General features: G+C 30.9%; 1 protein-coding gene and 1 long non-coding RNA gene across 4 annotated transcripts in view; both read right to left on the bottom strand.

The window, feature by feature from the left end:
* The window catches only part of LOC130897564 (calcium/calmodulin-dependent protein kinase kinase 1), a 509,686-nt gene that overhangs the window by 174,356 nt on the left and 311,316 nt on the right, over positions 1 to 24,014 (bottom strand). The window lies entirely within an intron of this gene.
* Positions 18,062 to 22,211, bottom strand: LOC130897569 (uncharacterized). Its single transcript, XR_009059729.1, has 2 exons — positions 22,105 to 22,211; positions 18,062 to 21,069 (listed from the first exon to the last, which is right to left on the bottom strand). It is a non-coding gene; the product is annotated as an uncharacterized LOC130897569 (long non-coding RNA).

The raw sequence follows: 24,014 nt of genomic DNA, 5'->3' as shown, positions 1-24,014 counted from the left end.
GTCGTACAAGTTATACAAAAAGTATGCCCCTTGCACAAAAAAGTTACTCAGCTATTGAATAGTGATTACCAAGCAATGACACTACAAAAAATTTTGCTTATAAAATTTTGGCATACATCCTGACATCAGGCATGAGGACGTATGTGGAACCCATAATCGGACAATACCAATGGAAATCTTGAGTTGGTCTATCGACAACAAACTAGATTTTCATACTAAGAAATTTGCTTGAGAAGTGGCTCGAGTACAACATTGACACCTTCCATATTCACATCGATTTTAGGGCGGCATATGATAGTATTCTAAAACCGAAGCTCTACCCTGCTATCAATGTACTACAAATACCAAAAACTTTAAATGATTTGAGAAAAATTATATTGTTAAGTCAAAAGTGGTATTTCACGTTAAAATACAGAATGAAATCTCAGATCCGTATAAGACAACAGTGAGTGTTAGGCAGAGTGACCCTCTGGTGTGTCTCCTGTTCAACAAAGCACTGGAAAAAGTAGTTCGACATGTGGAACTCGATAGTAAAGAGCTAAAAAGGCGTATAGTGCTTGCCAATCGATGTTATTTTGGATTGTCAAAATACTAACGGAAAACTGCGGAAAAATAGTCTTACAAGAAGCAGAAAGATCAAAATCTATAAGATGTTAATTGTACTAGTTTTAATCATTAATTCGAAACCTGGACCTTAACAAAAATGAGGATGATATGTTACTATCGATCTCCTAGACAAAGAGTAAATTTAGAGGGCTGTTCAAGAGTTATAACTAAGAATAAAGAGCTACTTAACTTATAAAGAGGATCAGGATACAGAGGAATAATAACAATGATCAAGATTGGCAGGACATGTACACGCATCGACAGCAGTGTGCACCAAAAAAATAATTTAAGGCCATACCAACGGACAGATGAAGATGAAGAGACGGATTCTCTAATGATGCTACAAAGATCAGTGAAGCAAACTGGATGGTCCTGAAAGAGACCGGAAAGGATGGCGTTCGAGACTAGAGTGGAAGAATGATGCAGAATAATGTGCTAGTTGACTATGTGTTAAAATTGAACTTTTTTGTATTGAGATTTACAGATGACATTGAAATTAATATTGCGAGAACCAAGAATAAGTTTGAAGTTGAATAATTGTAGAAGACCAAATGCGTGCTGTTTTACGCTATCAGAATGTTGAACTTTGATTATTAGAGATGTAAGAATTTTTAGGGCTGATATTAAGAGAGGAACATGTGCAGGTGAGGCGTGGGAATATACCGGGTATTCCGGGACATGATGCAAAAAATTCGGGAGTGAGTAGATGAAATGAAAATAATGCTGTGACATAAAAAAATATCTCATACGACGAAATCTTTTTCAAGCTGTACTTTTCAAACAGTTCTAACTCTCATAAAATCTGTTTCTTTCATCAATTTACGTATGTGAGGAGAATGAAATATTCCATTTTTCGACATTTTCATAACAAGCTTCGTAAATTTGTTAAAAACGTTATTGAAAAAATCATCTTCCATGTCGAACGCTTTGACAAATGTTTTAATCATTCCTAATTTAATGTACAAGGTGTTTCGGGATTTGATGCAAAAATTTCGAGAGTGAGTAAATGACGTGAAAATAATGTTATAGGTCTTTAAAGTTGCGTAATCAAAACTTATATTATAAATTATTGATGGATGGTTACGTATGTCCATACAATCTTCTTATTCGCCGTCACTTCTTACGAGTTTTCACAATTCAATAACAAGGATTACAATATGTATTCAACCCAATATCTTTCGTAAATGCGTCGTATTACAACTATGCCTGAAGTGTGTTGTTAATTGTTATAAAATGACATAAGGTGCCTTTACCGCGGACGGTGTTTTTGAGAATGCAAATTTTGATTTGTTAATAATCATGTCTACTGCAAGACGGATTGGAAACTAACGTCATTTAAGCTCCAACGGTAAATCTGTTGGGATCCTCGGAATAAGAACTTCCTCACCCTCGAATGTCTCTTTGAGTATCTTAGTATAAATAATATTGTTTATCAATTTACTTACCAGTAAACGCGTTCCGTTTCATAGTTTTGATTGGTATGTTTCGAAATATAACTACTACGGAGCCAACTGTTAGCCTTAAATTATGCGTTGGTAAGCCGGGTACATTCAAATTAATGAGTAACTTGAATGTTGGAGTAAATAATATTTTTTTGATGTCTGTCTCAAATTAGTTCATTTAGGAAGAATCATTGTATTTTTGAGTACTTGCTAGAAAATGTCTTTCACCACGAAGCAGTATCTCATGTTGCGGACTATAATATTCGCAAACAACCTCCATTGTCACAATGCAAACAATTCTCCAACAAATATTTCAAGAAACTGAAAACTGCAAAACATGCAGAACCTAGCAACTGATATACTAATTGGAGAACAAAACTACAATGCCCTTTACTGCCAAAATTAATAAGCACAGTTTTAATGGTTATGACTTCTTGGGTCATCATTTTATTTCACTGAATCTGATAGATTAATCACAATCTTTTTATTGTGAATTCATATATTACAATCATTTATACATTATTAATATTATAATTATTAATATTTCTGTCAAGTTTGATAACATGAAACAATACCCTTATAGTACGACCTCAACCTCAAGAGATGGGCACTTATCAATTATGTGTTGGGACATATATTCACGCATGCGTTGGGAGATTTTCACAACATTTCCTACATTTTGGACGCTTATTTCTGTTAGACAATCATATCAGTAGTCATTAAAAAGTTTTTCTGAAAATCGGAAACCCTAAGTATTGAGATGCCACTAGATATTTGTTTTTGAAAAGCAATACGTCTACACAAACGAAAAGGGAATGGGACATTGTGTACTGACACTTTGCACCATTATTTACGATCTTAAAATTATGAGTATCTGAAACGTAACCGTCTCAGCTTGACTGACGACGAGCGTTCGGGAAGGCCAATAACTGTGGCAACTAGCAAGACTTATCAATAGAACGCATTTTTCAGGCATTATTGGAGCGGTTTAGACAGAATGAGTCTGCATCTCTTCATAACGATATCCACCACTACATACACCACTCCCACTTGGGACGGTCGTGGGATTGTGTTCATCGATACCAAAATGGTAAAATATTAACAGGAGAGTATTAAGCATCGTTGTTTGATAAGATAAAATGACAAATTGTATAAAAGCGATTTGAAGGAAATGGTGTATTTCCATTGTGATGACGAATCTTCTTAGACTTCTCATACTATCCGCCGAATTTACAAAATCAAGCCCCGACGATTTTTCCCAGTTTCCTAACTTCAAAGTTTCCCTTGCAGAAGAGAGAAAACTTTTGAGACAACCCTCGTAAAAAATTATTATGTGATAAAACTTTCAACTTATTCGGTTTATCTTATAATATCCATATTTTCTTTTGTATTAAGTGTAGCTCTAAGCATGGGGTAATTTAACCACAACGAAGATATACTTAACTTTGTGGATAAATCGGAGAAGTATGCAATCATGACATTTTCGGTCGGGAGGTTGTCTTTTTCATTGGCAATAATTCACGAAACTTTAGTATAAGTTTTGATATTTTAGATTCATTAAGAAATAAAAATAACATTTTCGGTAGCATTAATCAACTCTACTAACGCTTTGTAGTATCCTGAATAAATTTTAGCGATGAGAAGATTTGAAGGAGTGAATTTTTGGTATTTAGTACAAACATTAACACATATCAATTGTTAAACAACTCAATAATAAAATTCATCCAAGATAATTTGGTTGACAATTGTTTTCTCAGTAATTGACGCAAAATTCTCGAAATTTAAAATGACCTTGTAATACCAAAAAAACTAAGTTGCGATATACTGAAGCACAGATTAAAGAGAAGCTGAAACCAACTTTGAACCCAGACAATTTGAACAGTGTGATGCAAACTGCGCTTGAGTACTAATTATCCCTAAGAACAAGAACATGTTAGAAATAAGTGATTTAAAATTTAAAAAAAAAACATAGGAGAATTTTTTATTAAGATACAAGACATGTAAAATAATATGAACAGCTTAGTTGAACATAACATGGATGTTATATAAATATACAACTATTGAATGTACAAACACAGAGCTGAGAATGCAATGATACTTCGAGAGCTTTTGACTAAATGTAGTCGTGCATACAGTATGTATAATTAATATTGTGATAAGTAGTATAGTGGAAGTTAAGATGTACTTTAAATGTTAATTAGTAGGGTGAAGAAAGTCTAGTCAAATTTACCATATAGCTTAATTTTTTCAACAACAAGGGCACTAACAACATGAATCATAAATGAACCTATTGATAAGGATACACAAATTGATCTTATCGATGAGTCACATTATGAATGAAAAAATATCCAACAGTTCAAAAACTCTCTTTCTAAATATGGTTATCAAGGATTAATGAAGAAAATGGATTTATCAATTCCAGACCAACGTTGCTAATGAAATCGACAACTCCATTGAAAAACCTTTACAGAAATGGAGACAGAAAATACACCGTATATGAACGATCAACCCTCAGCATCTAAAATTAACATAACAGAAAATAAAAAGAAATGATGTTCCGTGTTTAACTATACAAAATTATAAAAATTTCACAATCAACTACAATTTTAAATAATATTATTCAACAGTTCAGAGGATCCTTGAGTATTATTTTGGTTTCACTAATCATAAAAATAAACATTAAGTTCCATTACTTTTATTCTTTCAATTTGTGCAATTACAAAAAAAGTATAGTGTGCAATATGTGGTAAAAGTACTTTTCTCACTCGTGTGTTTACGGCACCCGCCCTTCGGGTTCGTATCTCAATCTTCCACACACGTGAGAAAAGTTGAACTTTTCCCCCTTTTTGCACAATGTACTATTTTTACAAGACAGTTAAGATACTATTTGAATTTTTTAATTTAATTATGAAGATTATTTTCTTCTTGTAGGTTCTTCTCCTACTTTTTTCTTTTCTATGAACTCAAGTATTCCAATACAATAGACCTATCATTATGTAGTGTGGCTTCACAAATGAATTAAGAACTATATCGATTTCCCAAAATTCGAGTATTTTCAAATCTAATATCGTATTTGAATTTTGACAACGATGAGGAATTTATCTGAGCGCTATAACCTAAGTGACTTGATTTACATCCTACTTCTAATTGGAATAATCTGCATTGAATTGCTTTCAGAATAGTAATTGAATGTAAAGCGCATTCCAGCTTCAATAGTCTTGGGTTCCTCACATGTGCCGATTAGCTTTTATTAAACTGAATATATTCTTGATCAACCTCTAAATCCCATAATTTTAAAAATAAATTGTCGAGTATTTATTATATAACTATTTTTCTCAGTTTCTTGAGCTATTATTCAATTCTTTGTAAACAAACCCTCAAAATGACTCTCATTTGAAAATCATTGTTCATAATTTTTTTAGGATTACAACCAACTCGCCGTTTTGAGAGTGAACAAAGTTACATGTTGTTTATTTGTTTTTAAATGGGCGAAAGTCATGTCTAAATATTGAGAAAAATAAATATAGGTCAAGCCAATATACAGCATGTAAAATCAGACTTGTCTTTATTACATATTGTACATCAAATCGTGGAATTACATTTCATAAGAGGAAAAGACTAATTATAGCTATCCCTTTCAAAATATGTCAATCAAAAGTACTACGATATAACCGTTTTTATTAACTACCTACTTCAACAATAACATTTATTCCGTTAATTCTAGATTTTAATGACTGATAAAATTTTGTATACATAACTTTGCCATGAAAGAATTTCTTTAGAACGCAAAGTTTACCATAATTCTGTGAGAATTATTTTTCCACAGCAAGTAAACATCGGAGATCAAGCGGATAGCGCGTTAATATTATTACCACTTTATTTATCTTACTTTGTTAGTTTGTCGGTTTGTTTGTTTACTTGGATAGAATTCTCTAATTAAATTTTCATTATTATTTAATCAACCTACTGATTTGAAATTTCGCATACTTTCATGCTTTAATGGCAATTCATGTTTCGCTGATAGTAAGATATTTAATGCCCCTGGCCCTGACCGAATCTTTAACAAAATGCTCAAATACGGAGGACCTGAAATACGACCAGCATTCACAATATTATTTCAAAACACTACCTCGATGAAAAAAATACCTACTGATTGAAAACACAGCATCACAATCCCAGTATACAAAAAGAGAGACAAATGATCCAGACAATTATAGAATGATATCTTTGCTAAACAGCGTAAATAAGCTGCTGACCAAAATCATTACAAAAAAATTAATGAATAAAATAGATATAAAAGAGTACAATGAGGCTTCATAGAAAAAAGATCAACAATAGACGCAATTTTCATCCTCAGATAGAAAAACCCCTGTTATTTTGTTTTGACGATCTCAAAAAAGTATTTGTTAGAATTCAAATAGCTGACATCCTGACATCATTGATATACTCAGGGAATACCCGTGAAATACATAAATATAATATATATATATATTATAAATATATATAATATATAAAATATAAATATAATATATATATATATATATATATATATATATATATATATATATATATATATAAGAAGTTCCTGGAGGATACAGGATGGGTCGAAGAGCAATAAAGGTAATATTTTACGCCGACGACGCGATCTTGATAGCCGATAATGAGGATAACCTACAGCGTTTGCTGTATAGGTAGCAAACAACGGCCGAAAACTTCAATAAACAGATATCTTCAGAATAAACAGAATCAACTAGAGCGAACATAACAAAAACGAAGAACATCATGAGGGTAGCAGAGATGAAAACAGTAAGGATTATTAAAGAGGTGAGCCTAAGATTAAATACAAAGCCATGTTATAAGATAAGAACTGAAAATTCAGGATATAATACGGTTCACGAGATCGAGACAACGATAATGGAGAGATCACGTCGACAGAATGACGGAAGATCGATGGGCTAAATTGTGCAAAGGATAAAAACCAACTTCAAGGAGACCTTCTAGCCGACCTCCTAAGAGATGGCACGAAAGCTAGACATCTACTTCTCAAGAGGCGGAAAAGTAGAAGAAACAAAACTTAAAAAAAGTATTTCTAAATAAAATTTTTATTGTGGTACAGTAGTCACTTCTCATTTATTTATTCTAACATTCGATTTTTTCAAGAAATTAATTTGTTATAGATCTCCCATTCCATTCGAAAAATCCAATAAAACCACGAAATGTAAACAAAATCGTCCTAAACCTATCTGCACTCAAGTTTAAATCAAAGTAAATTTTAGTTAATTTGTGGTGATATTATTCTTTATATTCGCTGGTAAGTTCTTCAAGTATCTTTTTAGCTTTTATCATCAATGTTCTCACAAAAATTCCAGTTAACTTTATTAGTTTTCTTTTATTTTATACAAATTTTGTATAATAGATTCCATGGAAATTTGTATTTTCTATTTATTTGTAGAACAGAACGAATAGAATAGAACAGATTCCTCTTTGGTTATATTTTTAAAAAAATATAATTTCAATTTTTCCATATGCTAGAACATAAGCTTCTTTTTTTCCAAATATGTTCTCTTTATTCGTTTCTTTTTCAGTAATTTCCGTCTATGTTACCTTCCACATTTTTTCCCGTAGCTCTATAGCTGCCAGATTTAGAGTTTCAACCACAACAAGTGATTTAACCGTTGGACCATTACAAGGCACAAATACAACCATCCTGAATTTCCATATATAAGTCCCGCTCTTATCTTTGATATATATAAACCTGAGTTGTTTTAATTTATAACTGCTTTTTATTCGTTGTGCTCTTTTGGATACGCAGGTAATGTGAAATTATTATTTTTTCAGTGAATTTATTTGTTGCTGAAACTTCTTTCTATTGTTAACAGCAATAAATATTAATTTGGAGAATCGTGTCCGGGGATGGTTTTATTTTTTTATTAATATAATCCGTGTGGTGTTTCCAGCATTTCTTCTTTTGTATTCACTTTTAACATCGTGCGTTTAAAAGCTGATGTCCAATTTTATATTAATTGTATCAGTATCAGTTATTTATATACTTCAAATGAAGCCGAATACCACTTCCTGAGGAAAAGTCTCCTGCTGGGGAAGTAACTCCAGCAAAGTTAAACAAATTCTGTATAAAGTCATAAAAATAAATCCAATCCAAAATAAAAATTTGTACCTGAAATTCAAGCAATCCGCGGAATAGTAGTACCATATCTGATCATTTTCAACTTTTTTTTACTGCCTTTTTTATGATTTTTCCTTTATTTTTGTTATAAAATTCACTTTCCACATATTTTTTGTAGTTTTTTAACTACTGATTAGATGCAGCAGTTGGGAATATAGTAATTTAACTACTTAATGTATCGCTTATAGTAACGGGAAGACAAGAAGCAAGCCCGAATGTATTCAACGCAAATGATAAAGATTATTAAAAGATGTATTACAAGAAGCAGATAATTATATTACTAAAATAAGGAACCAAGTATTGAAGATATACAGAATGCTAATAATTGAAAACCTAACTGAATAGTAAACAAACATAGGTTAGACAAAAATCTATGGCAAAAATAGAACTCATTTCGCTTTAACCGCCTTAATAAAGCCTGGGAATTGTTTATTTGAATGCGCATTTATTCCAAAGTAAGCAATTACGGCACCCAACGCGCGAGTATCTTACGTATGCATAATTACTTGAAATGAGAATTACATATTGCCGCCTTATTTAAAAAATTAAGTTCCTCCTGTTTTGCGCTTGGTTCAGCCTCCAAAGAACTGAACTTATCTACAGAGTAACTACAAAAGGGAGCTGTTAGATATTTACTCGGACTAAACAGCAGGGCTCACTGCAAGGACTTCTTTGAAAGATTAAAAATTTTGACTCTTCCTTCCTTATTGATCTTTGAATCTGTTTGCCTAATTCGTAAGTATGCTTCTCCAATTTCACAAAGGACGTTGCATGGCGATCCACTTAGGAACGCGGAGCACGACCTTTATCTACCTACTCCACGTTTAGAATTAGTGGAGGGCTTAATATTTCACAATGCAAAAAATGCACAATCACTTGCCAATTGAAATTAAATCTATATCATCTTTGTTTTTTTTTAATTATCACAAGTAAAATACCCGTTTTTAACAAAATACAGACGTACCTGAAGTAATGTCTTTTCAAGGAAAAATTTCCTTAATGAATTAATTATATACCGGTATTATTATATGGATTTACAATTTATATATAAGATTATTGATTAGTGTCTATTTTTCATTAGTATTTACATTATTCACAATCTTACAGGGTGTTTAAAGTTGCTAAGCCATATCAAAGTTACATTTTTTTAAATAGAGTTGAATATAGAATTATGATGTGTTCTACGAGGTATCTTAACAGTTATAACCATAAAAAAATTATTAGTTCTTGACATATTTTGTTTTTGGTCTAAAAATTATGATAATATACCTATATATAATCATTTAACAATGTGAGTTCTCTATGATTTATTTGTCAAAAACTGACATTTGACAATGACATGACATGAAAAAAGATTTTTTGGTGTTGAACTAGGACAAAAATGAATTTCACTGGTGACGAAATGATTGATCTGGGTATTGGTAGTATGCGATAAATATGCCTTACTACCAGAACGAGTTAAACGTTTTCCTGAATGGGGGCAACCTACAAAAGCAACCTTGGAGAGATTGATGGAGTGCTTCAATCGCACGGGTTAAGTTAATTATGAGAAGTATGGACTATTGAAAGCTTTTGTGACAGAAGAAAATAAAATTAATATTTTGCTGATAATTAGTGATAACCCGCACACAAGTATTTCTAGCGAACAAGAACTGAGCTACTATGGTGTGCAAAGAAACCTTGACAATAAAAAAATGCACTCTCAACACATTTAATTGCAACAGGAATTGACTGGAATTGATCCTGAAAAAATACTAGCATTTTGTAGATGTGCTTCACTAAAAACTAATCATCAGAGAAGCTTTTTCAACTGTGTTATTTGGAGATGAAGCTACGCTTGATAAAAATGTTGTGTTAACAGGCAAAACTTTCACTATTATCACTATTATTCACCAGATTTGGCTCCGTCTGACTAGCATCTCTTTCCTCAACTGAAAAAAAGTTCAAAAGGTCGTAAATTTTCTTCAAACGAGGAGGCAATAAAAGATGTGGAGTTCTGGTTTGCAGAAAAAAAGGAACCTTTTTTAATGAAAGGTGTAGAAACGTTGCAGGTTCGCTGTAATAAATGTATCCAATTAAGAGGAGAATATGTTGAGTAATAAAATATTCTCACATTAAAATTTGGTTTGGTTTTATAGTAGGCTAAAAATTTTTCAATATATCCTGGTATTATTATTTTGAATCACCCTGAATCAGATTCAATGAATTTTAACAAAATAAATCATTTTCCAGAATTTTCACTACTATTTGAATTCTACGCTAGCAACAGATCTCCATTCTTGAGTTTCTCTCACATTGTACAGGGTATTGATCTTGTTACGATTTTATAGTAAATTGGATATTTGGAACGTTTTAAGTAGCCCGAACATATCACAACCCTATATTATTGTAATGGAGAAGTCATGCTGATTCCAAATATGCAATAAAATATAGGATGTTTTATTTAAAAGAATGTAACTTTGATGTGGCACAGCATTTCAAATTGATATGTCAAAAGACAAAGTAGATGCTGAACTTAATCACATCGATCAATCACCCTGTATAAAAATTGATAAAATTCTTTGAATAGAGCGTCCTAAGTAGCTATTTTTATTAGTTGTTAGTGTATTATATTTTATTCCCGATAGTTTTCTTAATTTTCCTTGGGGCCCAATGTAACTTGCTTCTATACAAAATCCGATTAAGTCAAAACAAACTGGAATTAGTATATTGTTGAGAGAATTAAAAACTAACAAATGTCTAAATTGGCCTAGAAAATCTTAAAACAAAAATAAATTTCAATGAAACACAGATAATTTAGTTCTTATAAACATTTTTACTTAATTGGTACGAAAGAAAAGAAAATAAATAGTAAAAATAGATTGAAATGAACAAATGTGATTTAAAGAGTCGGAGTACCTTTCATATGGGTGAAGAATTTTTGACAATACAATAAACTAGGAACTCGATGTTAAGTGAGGAAAATATGACAACTGCTGTTGGTAGTTTTGCACAAAGAGGGCAGACTCTTATTCTTTAATTCTTCACACTGGTGGAAATATTTTATAAAGTGATGGAAACGTCAACTTGCATATTGGGCATTATTGATTAAACGAATTCAAACAAAACTGTTGTCTGATTGAGTGGCGGAACTATTATAGGTCCCTACTTTTTTTTAATTAATCATGATTTGATTTTTTGATTTCTAGTGATTCAAATGCACTTGAAATAGTGACAAAATATACTTTTGAAACTAAAGGATAGCGAAATCATTTTATATCACCATAGGCGGATTGGGGGAGGAAATTCAGTTCCTTTCCCATCTAAATCCTCAGATATTACATGATCGTTTTACTGTTAGAAGATTATGTTGAAATATATTTAAATTCAACCATCAACTAAAGACATTCTACTTTTTTCATTTTTCCTTATAATATGTACAAGGACAACAACTATCAACTTATGTTAATAAATATGAAATTAGAATAAGCCATAATAATTTTTAAAATAAGCTTAAAACAATTTCGAATGAAGAATACTAGTGGTATTGTGGTAAAAGAAATACGAAACAAAGCGCCTAAAAAAACAGCGTTAACGTGATTGGAATCCACGACCGGCGAATCCGGAGGTTGACGTCTTAGCCCGCTCGACTAGCAAATGTAATTAGAGGGATATACTAACAGTAATTAGCCACTTGCTCTTGGTCCAAAGGAGAGTTCCGTACAAACTCATAAACACAAATACAATTGAAGTTAATAAAAGAGTGTTAGAGAGAGAGAGAGATTCTAGAATTGATTTATATTATACAAGTTGCCTATGCTAGATTATATTTTGTAAGAAACGAAACTACGTCGATGCATCAAAATATTTTCAATTCAAAAAGCTATCAATAATTGAAAAATATGGAAGTGAGAAATTAAACTTAAGATTACATTAATCAAAAAATTACCCCATATATGAATTTAAGGTAACTTAAAGAAAAGGACGTAACGATGAGTGAAAAATTGAGTAAAACAGAAATAGGAAAATAAAAAATGGTGAAACAAAATAAGATACCAAATAATTTTACAGTAAAATTAACTTATTTTCAAATTGAATGATTTTTTTGTTATTTGGAATATTTGGTTATATTAAATTGTTCGCTTAAAATGTTCGAATTAAACAGATATATAATTAACAGAGTGAGAAAAGCGAACTTATTAGACTGAACTCCAAATAAGACAATATTTCAGAAAAACGAAAGAGGTGAATATATGAAATTTAAAGTTTAAAACTCAATTTCTGTATCCATCTTGATATATGAAAGTGGAATCTAGGTGATCTTCAGAAAGACACAGAAAATGAGAAGAATGATAACAGCTTTAGAAAAGCTCAACAGCAACCAAAAGGAAACTAAACAGTTACATGATATCTGACCCAATGCTGGAAAAGGAATGAAAATGTCTAAGGAAGAAGAAGAATTATAGTTCAGTTAACAACGGTAGAAACATGGCATCACCACAAAATTCCATAAAGCATGGATTTGCGTGACATTTTGGAAATAAATTATATTTAACGCTCACTTCAAAATCTATCCTCTGCCAATATTTGTAAGGGATGAAAACTACCTCTTATTATCAGAATTCAATAAATTAAGTTAAAACATAAATAATTTAAAACATTTAAAAAGTTAAAGAACATTTGTAGGACTAAAATAAAGATTGCATAATATTTTAGGATACTATTTATGTTTTTTAACCCTTAATCAATGTATTTCAACCAATATTATATAAGTATATATATATATATATATATATATATATATATATATACATATATATATATATATATATATATATATATATATATATATATATATATGTGTGTGTACTCCAAAATTTATCTGCTCCGAACTTAAAAAAAATGTGTTTGTTTGTTTTAGGTATAAACACTCTCAATTTTTCAATTACGTTGTCGACTGAAAAACCACTTTATAGGAAAATTTAAAATCCATCAGGCTAAAAGATTTAAAATACATTCAAACGGTTCAAAATGGTACCAGTCACACACTACTGTGAACCTTATCTCGGTTAATTCTGAAGTTAAGAAAAAAATAAAACAAAAACAAAATTATCATGAAAAAAACTTACGTTTTGTTCTGTAGCAGTTTTAACGTATCTCTCATATTTATTTCAGTTATTTTTAATAAAAGACAATTTTTTTTAAAATGCTTTCTCCATTGTAACCATAATTTTTTCAGATTTAAGCTCTCGAAATCATTCAAAATTCTTGATCCTATTATTTGTATTCAATTAAAGTGATTTGCAAATTTATAACATTTTATTTCAATTCAATATGAAGGGTAGAAATGACGTTTTTTAATGAAATGGAGGGATTCTATATTATTTTCGTCATAGCTCTCTTATTTTATGTATTACAAAGTCTTATGAAGTGTCATTTGAATGGTTTTCAAATTTCTTAAAAAAAAATTCAATATATTTTTTTTCGTAAAATTGACCATTTTCCACTAACTCAATTCTCAATTTTTCAAAATCTGGGGTTCACTAAAGTTCCACTTTTAATAAATCATAACTCGGTTTATATTAGGTCTCATTTTTTCTATTTTTTTAAAAGCTACATTCAACCACTTTATAGTCTTTAAAATGGAATCTAGAATTATTGAGTTATTTGTGAAAAATTTATTAAAACTATGCTTTTTCATTCAAAATAACGAATAAGTCAAAAAATATTGATTTTCCGAAAAAACTTCATAAAATAATTTGTGTTTATGTTTCAACAAAAAAATTACCACCTTCTAGTTGGGGTGGTATTCACTCCCAGAGTAAAAGCACTGAATTTATATTTTTGATCAAAAAACTAATTGTAAAGGTATATTAGAGAATGAATAATTAGTTATTGGAATGGGATTGGATAATTTAAAAAATATTTCGTGACAAATATATCGTCCATAATTATTATATTATTTAATATTCCCTTCTCAATCATTTATCAATCTTTTCCATTGAAACGAAACGATCAAATTTCTTCTACATCTGATCCAATGTAGTTTCTCATTCCCACCAGCTATATTTATAACGATCTACCCTCTGTAATCTTGTCAATTAAGAATATTTATGGGGTGAAATATTTTATTTCCCTTGTAAATCTATTTCCCGGAATTGATAGTGATTAAATAGCATTTTCGAATTTAAAAGCCGAAAGCATGTCAGGAAATTCAGATTGAAAGGAATAATCTGACTAGTAACCGATTAATTTATTTTATAGGCCAAAAATAGTTTATAGCTTGAATATGATTAATAGTTGATTTATAGTAACGATAATAAAAAATATCAAATGATAAAAAGTATCAAAAATACATTATTTAGGTTAATATTACATCAACATATTTCACAGTGTCATATACTAAACTCTAATTAACTAAACAATGATTTGGTCAGCTACGTTATGGGTATATAAAAACAATCGTACTGAAGCGCTAGTAGGGTAGGGATGGATTAGTGTAAGTGTACGAGAAATAAGTTCTTCTTTGTTTACTATTCATTATTATTATTTCCATATTTGATTCTCAACAGTCATATACTTAAGAGTTCAATTGAATATTGAAGACATGAGGACAATAGTTATATTTTCGTTGCGTCCCGGGAAGAAAGAAGTAAATACTTATATTGACAGTGTGCTTGTAAGGGGACTATCCAATGAAGTTAGAACTCAAGCTTAAATTGAAAATTGAATTATACTATAAAAATATTGTCATTTTGTACGTCACGTTTGTCACGTTTAAGTATCAAATTCATGAGGTATTATTTTTGTTTCAATAAGAAAATCAGACTATCAACGAGATTTCTACAGTAATCAAAAACAAAAACGTAATTCTTATTATGAATCATAAAATCTTGTATAAACAATTGCACCGAATCAACTTGAGGATGGAAGAATGAGAACTGCATTGATAGAAATACAGAAAAAGGCAATAATCATACGATTGAACAAATAAGAGTTTACACATTCATAACAGTTGGAAGCTGTTCTTGAAATTATCAGCAGACAAAGGATTTATGGACAAAAGTAGCATGGCCTTTGTACCCAAAAATACAGCAAAATATGACGAATCAACGACACAAATTTATACCAATAATTGTCAAAATATTAAGTTACCTGCCAGTGGTCTAACTTCAAAAAAGGACTAGAGAAGGTTTGGCAAGTCTTTCATAGGTTAACGCTACAATTTCTCAGAGGGTAAACTATTAACAATACTGTCTTCACAATTTGTTGTTTCAAATAGAAATTAAACATTTCTTTTAACCCTTTTGCTATTCTTACAAGCTCAAAATGGCTGTAGGCTGAAAGAAAAAGAAAAAAATGAGGTAATCCAAAAATTATTGAGCCCCGTATCAATTAGGACATCCCAGTCATCCCCGTAATAATTAGAACAACCCTGTCTTACCAAAAGTATAGAGAGAGAAATACTTTGAATTTGAAGACTGAAGCTTGTAAAAACAAAAACAAACATAAAAATAACTTAATAAAGTTACAAATAAAATGAAATTTCAATATACAGATGAAAACCACAATGAGTAACAAAATTATAATAAATAAGTTCATAGCAAAAATTAAAGCAGTATGTGCATGTCCAGAATTAAATATTATTATTAGAATAGAAATCGTTTACAAAGTAGAAAGTACTCTCCAGTAAATATGCCCTCATATTATTGCGGAATGAAGGAAAAGATGGCATCGATTTAATTTCAAGTGGCAAGTGATTGTGCATTTTTTTGCATTGTAGAATATAGAGCCCTTAACTAATTCTGAACGTGGAGTAAGTAGGTGAAGATTATGCTCCACGTTTCTAAGTGGATAGCCGTGCAACGATCTTTCTGAAATTGGAGAAGCGTGCTTATGAATTATGCAAACGGATTTAATGATGAAAAAGGAGTCAGAATTTTTAATCTTTTAGAGAAGTCCCTGCAGTGAACCCTACACGTACCCCAGAAGGGTAAGGCAATCCAGAGATGCGACTCAATAAGAGCACAATAGACTGTTAAGGAGGTGGATAAGTTCAGTTCTTTGACAACTAATCTCAGCTCAAAGCAGGAGGAACTTCATTTTTTAGATAAGGCGTCAATGAGTAACTCCTATTTCAGGGAATTTTTCACAACAAGCCCTAAGAATTTTACAGACTCAACGATGTCAATGGTGGTGTTGTTTAATAAAAAAGGCTGCAATTTATTGTGATAAAACTCTGGTTTTAGAAATGTTAAGACAGAGAAGATTAGAATCGCAGCATGATTCTATAGTGATTAGGTCACTAGATATGGTCCTATGAAGTGCCGTGAGATCAGGGTTGCTCTAAGAGAACCTAGTAACGTCTGCAAATAGACATATTTTATCACTGATGTCTAGTTAGGTGATGTCGTTTATAAACAGAAGAAAGAAAATTGGGCCTAGTATTGAGCCTTGGGGCACTCCACATTCTATTGACTTGCAAGAAGACATTGTTGTATGAACCCTCAGAAGCTGACTTCTGTTGGTAAGGTATGACTTAAGCCATGCAAGAGGTGTTCCCCTGAAACCGTAGTACTGCAGTTTGTTGATTAAAATATTATGATTAACACAATCGAAAGCTTTAGAAAAATCACAAAAAGTTGGCTGTTTAGGCTAGAGTACAAATTATTGAGGAGGGAGGATAAGTATTTTATATTTAAACAGAAATGATGAACCCTATTTTTTACCAATCTTTCTATGATCTTAGATAATGCGGGAAGTAGTGCAATTGGGCGATAATGCGATACTTGATTCTTATCTCCTCTTTTATGTAGAGGTATAATTATATCCGTCTCAAGGCAAATGGGAAGAGTGCAATTTAGAAATGAAACTTTAATTAAAGTGGTGACGTAATTTTTGAAGAAGACACTATTCGAAAATTTCCTTAGGTAAGATAAAGATCGGATGTTCTTTGCAGATATACGTAAACCTTTAGTGGACCAGGGTTTATTTTGCGTCTTTTTCATACGCCTGAGGGGATACACTAGTTAGTGTTTTTATGAATCTAGAAAAGTCCACATCTCCAGATGCTTTTAAAAAAAATATTCCACCTGAGGGCATGAGAGAAAATTTTTTCAAGAAACAGATATGAAAAGTTTTGTAGAACTATTTACGCAATAGAACGTCATCTTTCCAATGTTAGTTCAGAAAATTATCTTAGTGCTTTGAAATTCTTTATACCCAATTTTCACATTAGGCTGCAGGCCGATTTTCTGTTCAATACATTAACATATTTCTCTTTGAAATACATTTATACACATCATTTCAAAATATAGAATATTTGTAAATCTGAATCACGCTTTATAATACAAAAGACAGACTAGTTAGAACTTATGAAAATGAGGATCGGTTTTTAAAAAAATACAAAGTACAATTGATATATTAATAACGAATTCTGAACAAAAGCTGAGACAAGACTGACAAAACTTATATACAATAAATTTTAAAGAATATATAAAATTACAAAAGTATGAAGATAGCACTTAATTTCTCAGAAGAGTCTCTCATTACTGCAGCTGTTTACTGTTTTTGAATCCATTGGAATTTCTTCATTGGTCTCTCTAATTTTTGTTATTTTTGAATGATTTCAGGATTCTTTTAGATAAAGGGTATATCAATATTATTATAAATTTAAGAATTATCATTGGAATCGACGTTAGTTTTGGAATTTTGTAGGTATCTTTTTGTTCATTGTTGAGAGTCAGCTGATTGGTAATTCTGTGGATCTGATATAAGGTATTGGATTTTATTTTCGAAATTTTCGGAGCTTGAGCTTCCACTGTTTCGATTGCTGTTATTTCTAATTTAGGTAGAAGCAATGGTTGTGCCTAATTGATATCGCTTTTCATATAATACTTTTCATCTTTTATTGAAATTTCGCATCGATTTGGTATTCTAATTAGTGGACTCAAAAACTCTGTTATTATTATACTTCCTTGTTGGCCATTTGTTCGGTTATGGATTGATTATAATATGATATAATTAGATGGTCGTCAAGATCAAACGGATCAATGCTATTGATGTAGCCTTTTATTATTTCAAAGAGGGCTGACTTTTGTGATCAAGTGTATGGAGTTTTCATAAGCCAAAATAGAGTGTTTTATTATTTGAACAGGATTCAGTTCCTTACCTTGACCTCTTAAACATATGAAATATTCTATCAGACTTGAATGGAATCGTTCTACCTTGAATTTGAGTATGTTTTTGGATGTGGTGATAGGGAGCTCTATTGTGTGATATCTTTAAATTCTGAAATGAAATCAGATATGATTTCATGGAGTAAACCGTAATGAGTTATGAAACTTAACAATTCATTTACGACAGATATGCTGCTAACTGTCTGGATATGATAGGCCATTTGGAGCTGTAGGAGTCAAACTAAACTTCACAATTGAAGAGCTTCTGTCATATTCGTTCCTTTCCTACGTCTCGCAATTATTCACAAATTTTTCTTATGTCTTATGACATCTTTGTCCAGTATTAAATTCTATTTTAATGACGATTTTAATTCGGTGATGCCGCGATATCCCTTTTTATATATGTGATAGTATTTTAATTTCTCCAGTTGTTCTTCGGTTATAATGATGACTTTATGGAATTTAGTACAGTGAATTTTAAACGTCGAGTTTTGGAAATATTTCTGTAAAGTAGTTATTTCAGGTACAAGAGGATTCTTGAAATATGAAGTTTATGTAATTTGATGATTCAAATATTCTCTAGTAAATTTGAATATAGCATTTTCTAGGTTTCTAGTTGCCAATTTTACATTTAATCGGATATTGTTAAATATTTTTGCACGTTTGCAAATTGTATCATTTATTTCGCCGCAGGTTAAAATAATTTGTTTTTGTCTTAATTAATCGGTTTTTCAGTAACAGTTAAGTAATTTATTGGATTCTCGGCTGTATGTACAGTTTCTAGGTCGTTACTTGGTCGTGTCTCTACTAAAGGGAGTTGATTTTAAATGTTCTGTAAGATTTATATTTGTTTTTGTTCATTTAGAACTTTGTCAATGTCATTTGTTGATAAGTTTGGTGAAGAATTAATATCGGTCGTTGATAAGTTTGGCAATTGGCCAATTCTATCGAGTTCATTTTGGATAATTTTCGCAAACTATCATGAGAAGCTCTTTCTCTATTGTAGAATAATTAATTTCAGCGGAATTTCTAGTCCTGGTTGTCAAGCTCGCGCGTATACTCAACCTTTTTGTATTTTTTCAAGCAATTTGTAAAAGTTTTAGATTATCGTAAAATTTTGTATATATTTTATGTAGTAGCCTAGGAGTCCAAAACGTTTTTTTTGTGTCGAGAAATTGGACAATTTCGTATAGCATGAACTTTTTTCGGATTTGGGTTTATACCAACTAGTAGGGTAACGATATGCCCACGAAATTCATCTCAGGTTTCTCATGTTCCTGAAGTCCTGATAGATAATTTTGTCGACCATATATCCGAGGCAGACTTTATTCTGAAGGTCCTTTAAAACTTCGTCCATAGATCATTGGAAAGTGCTGGGTGAGTTTCTCAAACCCATTGGCATTTTCAAGAATTCAAAATCGCTATTATCTACATTGAAGGCGGTTTTTTCTATAGAGTCTTTACTTAGCGCGATTTAATAGAATCCATTGAGAAGATCTAACGCGCTAAAATATTGCGGCCGATCTAATTTATAAAGTATTTCGTTTATGTTGGGTAATGGATACCGATCAACAATAGTCTTTCGTTTAATTTTCTGTAGTCTACAACCAGACACCACTTCTGTTGTCTGGATGCGTCCAACTTTTTTGGTACGATCCAAATTCTAGAAGACCAGGGGCTGGTCGAAGACCTAATGATCCTTTTTTCTAGCATGTCGTCTATTTGTCGCGTACTTCTTCCTCAAATTCATAGAGGTACCTGTACGATTTCACATGAACTGGAGCTTTCACCATAGTTTTGATACAATGTCTCACATTAGAGGTAAAGTGAGCGGATCATCTGCCTTAAGAAAAACATATATTTTAACAATATTTTTCTTCTTTTCTGGATTCATGTGATCAGTTCTAATCAGTTTATGAATCTGTTTCTTCTTGTTTTCGATTTTCATCTGATTTGTAAAATAATCGAATTTGTAAACATCATAAATTTCTGAGTTATATGGAATATTATTTAGTGGTCTCGATAGGATTATAGAAATACTTCTATTCCTTTTATTAATAAATTCTACAAAATCTAATCCGTTATTTGCTACGGTTAACATTTCTGGTAGAAATATATCACCTAATAATATTTTACTTATTATATTTATATTATTAATATTTCACCGTCTTTTACAGTGACTGGTACTTGATTCACCATTCTTTAAATATGGACTAGCGTAATTTTGAATTTTATATCAGTAGGTTGCCCGAATTTTATTCACTCACATGATCACTAATAATTTTTTTATTTTTCAATTCAATATCAGGGTTCATTACAATTAAATTCTTAATCCCTATAATACCATCAAAGCATTCTTGGAAGTCGTGAAGAATGAATCCTTGAACGCCGATATCTCTAGTTGGAACCGAATATTTTTAGTTCCAAGAGATGTTAATAACAATGCATAAGAGTGAAAAACAGTTTGGATAAAATTTCTAGGCAAATAAATGTTTTATAATAATTTTAACGGACGATTTTCCATCACTATATATGGCAAGGGGTTGTTAGATGTTATGTTTATTTTCTATATCTCCGTTGACGTGATGAGGAACTTCTCTGAAAATTTGGATTAAAACATTTATCATCTTGTAGCTTGGAACCATATCATGTTCATACTCCTCATCTCAACCATCTCAACCTAATAAAATAGAAATTAAATTTGGTGAAATAATTATTAATATTATAGATAAAACAAATATCACAACTAATAAAATAAATCGATTTTTATAAATATCCCCCGCCATATATTCTTCTCTATAAAAAATTACTATAGAAGAAATAAATAAAACAAAACTTATAAATAATAAAGATATTCAATCTAGCAAAACAACAAAATAAATATTAGTAGAATTTAACATTAAAAAATTAGATTCTAAAATATAAGTTAAATTTATAACTAATAAATATAATGAAGAACATAATAATATTAATCTTAAATATGAAAATATTAAAAAATAAATATAACAAATAATCTAAAATTTTTATTTATATTTTTAGTACCACAAACTAATATTTTTTATAAAACTATTCAGATTAAATTCATTGAACTAAAAACCCTAATTCTATAAACAATAAATTCAAAGGCAATGAATGTAAAATTATTAATAAATATTCACGAATCAAACCTCTATTGAATATATATCCGGAATAATATTGACCATGTTGAGTATATGAATACAAGAATAATGAATAAACAGCACTAAAAAATGATATTAAAGATAAAAATAATATACTATTTAATCCGGATAAAAACGGTGGTGAAAAGTTCCGCTATGAAATTAGGCTTTTGATTATTATTATAGGTTATTATATTTTCCGTATTTTCATTAAATGTTCGTCTAGTGTTCATTGAAGTTATTCTCGGGGTAGTTGATATGGGTTCCGGTTTAGGTAGTTAATTCTGAGCAATTTGGTTACAATTAAAAAGTATTTCTAGGAGTTGGTGGTTGAACATTTACTAGTTGAGGGGATCACACTGGATATTTAAAATTCTGTTGATTTTGTTGAATTTGGTTCGCGTTTGTATTTTACAAATTTTGCCGATGTGGATTAGAAATTTGTGGAATACATTGCGGTTGCTGTTGTTAGTTATCGTTCGATCGAGTTATATTTTGAGGCTTGAAATTCTTATAATAATTGAATATAATCTCCCAAAGTTTGCAAATTTACTTACAAATGTTATAGCGTATTTAAAGATGCGGGTTGTTTTAGGTGCATTTATTTTTCAATAAAGTATTATCACAAAATTGAGTGAACAGAAGTGTGTTAGATCAGTCTACATAAAACCCAAGAAAAACTAGTGAAAAGTGAAAAATAAATTATAAAAATAGTGTACAACCTTTGAGGATTGATACATCATAACAGTAAGTCAGTTTTAATTAGTTATTTATCAGTGGATTGACCGATAAAATAATAAAAGTAAAGTAAATTTATAATCCATTAAAATTCAACAAGTAATAATTTTTAACATCAGAAAAAAAAAGAAGCAAAAGATAAGCGAAAACCAGCTGCTATCGCATCTACTATTCGAATAGAAATAAAAATACAGAGGCGGATTAAGAATTTAACGACGGTTTGGCAAACTGGGTCAGATCGCTGGCGTGTTGAAAGTTGAACCGAGTAGGCTTTTGACTAATAGCGCCTCCGGTACGCTTGATTTGTTAAACTGTGGTTAGCGGACAAAAAATGGAAAAAAGGAATGAAGACATGGAGGAAATAAAAGCAATGTTTATAGCTTTAAATGAAAAAATAATGGCTATTGACAACAAATTAGATCAGAATAATCAAGAAATGGCGAAAATAAGAACAGAAAACGAACAGTTAAGACAAACGATATAGAAACAGGAAGCGAGAATGGAAATGATTGAGCGCGAAATAAAGAGAAATAATATTATAATCCATGGCATTGAAGATAATGAAAACGAGAAATTGGAAGAGGTTAAAAGAAAAGTCGAACGTGCTCTAAATAAAACCGGCAGAAATGTAAGCTTAAACGTAGAGGCAAGTGAAATAAGAAAAATAGGAAACTTTGCTGGAAATAAGAATAGACCTGTACTTGTAAAAATGAATAGAGGAGAAAGGAAAATGGAAATATTACAAAGCGCAAAAAAACTTAAGGGAACGAATATATGGATCAACGAGGACTATACCAAGAATGTACAACAAAGTAGGAAAGTACTAATACCCTACCTTAAGAAGGCGAGGCAAGAAGGAAAAAGAGCGCATATCAAATACGATAAGCTGCACGTGGAAGGAAATGTTTATGATATGTATAGTTTCCAAAAAGATCAGATGGACATGGAAAGGAACCTACCAAAAAACAGTGGGAAAAGTACGACAAGTGAACGATCACCTGGAATGGAGACAGTCTCAAGAGACGAAAAAAACTAATGAACCATGGTAATATGGAAATATGCAATGAAAACAATGGCAAGATCAAGGACGTGCTAAAGGATAATGAAACAATACCGAAAATAGCAAAAAACAAGAATAAAATGGGAAATAGAACTAAAAATAAAAAAAATGAAATAATAAATAAAAAAGTAAATAAAAAAAAGGAAATTAAAATTAGTACATGGAATGTTAGAACTATGCTGGCTCCAGGAAAAATGGAAGAAATAGCAGCTGAACTAAGAAAATATGAGGTGGATGTAGCAGCCATACAAGAAATTAGATGGAAAGAACAGGGAATTATAAACAAAAAAGAGTACACCCTCTTATACTCAGGAAACGAGAAACAAGGGCAAGGTGGGACAGGTTTTATAGTAAGCAAAAAACTAAAAGACAATATAATAGACTTTAGGGCGGTAAACGGGAGAATAGCGTATTTACGAATAAAAGCAACCCCCTTTAACCTATCAGTACTAAACGTGTATGCACCAACAGAAAATGCTGAAGAAGAAGAAAAAGAAAAACTATATGAGAATCTGGAGAAGGAAATAGAAGGAATACCCAAGGAAGATACAACTATAGTACTGGGGGATTTTAACGCACAGATAGGTCAAGAAGATTACATAAAACAAGTTGCAGGAAAACATACAGTACACAATGTAACTAATGATAATGGAACAAGATTGTGCAATT

This window comes from Diorhabda carinulata, chromosome 8 (assembly GCF_026250575.1).
Source record: "Diorhabda carinulata isolate Delta chromosome 8, icDioCari1.1, whole genome shotgun sequence".
NCBI classification, from domain to species: Eukaryota; Metazoa; Arthropoda; class Insecta; order Coleoptera; family Chrysomelidae; genus Diorhabda; species Diorhabda carinulata.
Note: the sequence above shows the minus strand (reverse complement) of the source record. Positions and strands in the feature narration are given on the sequence as shown.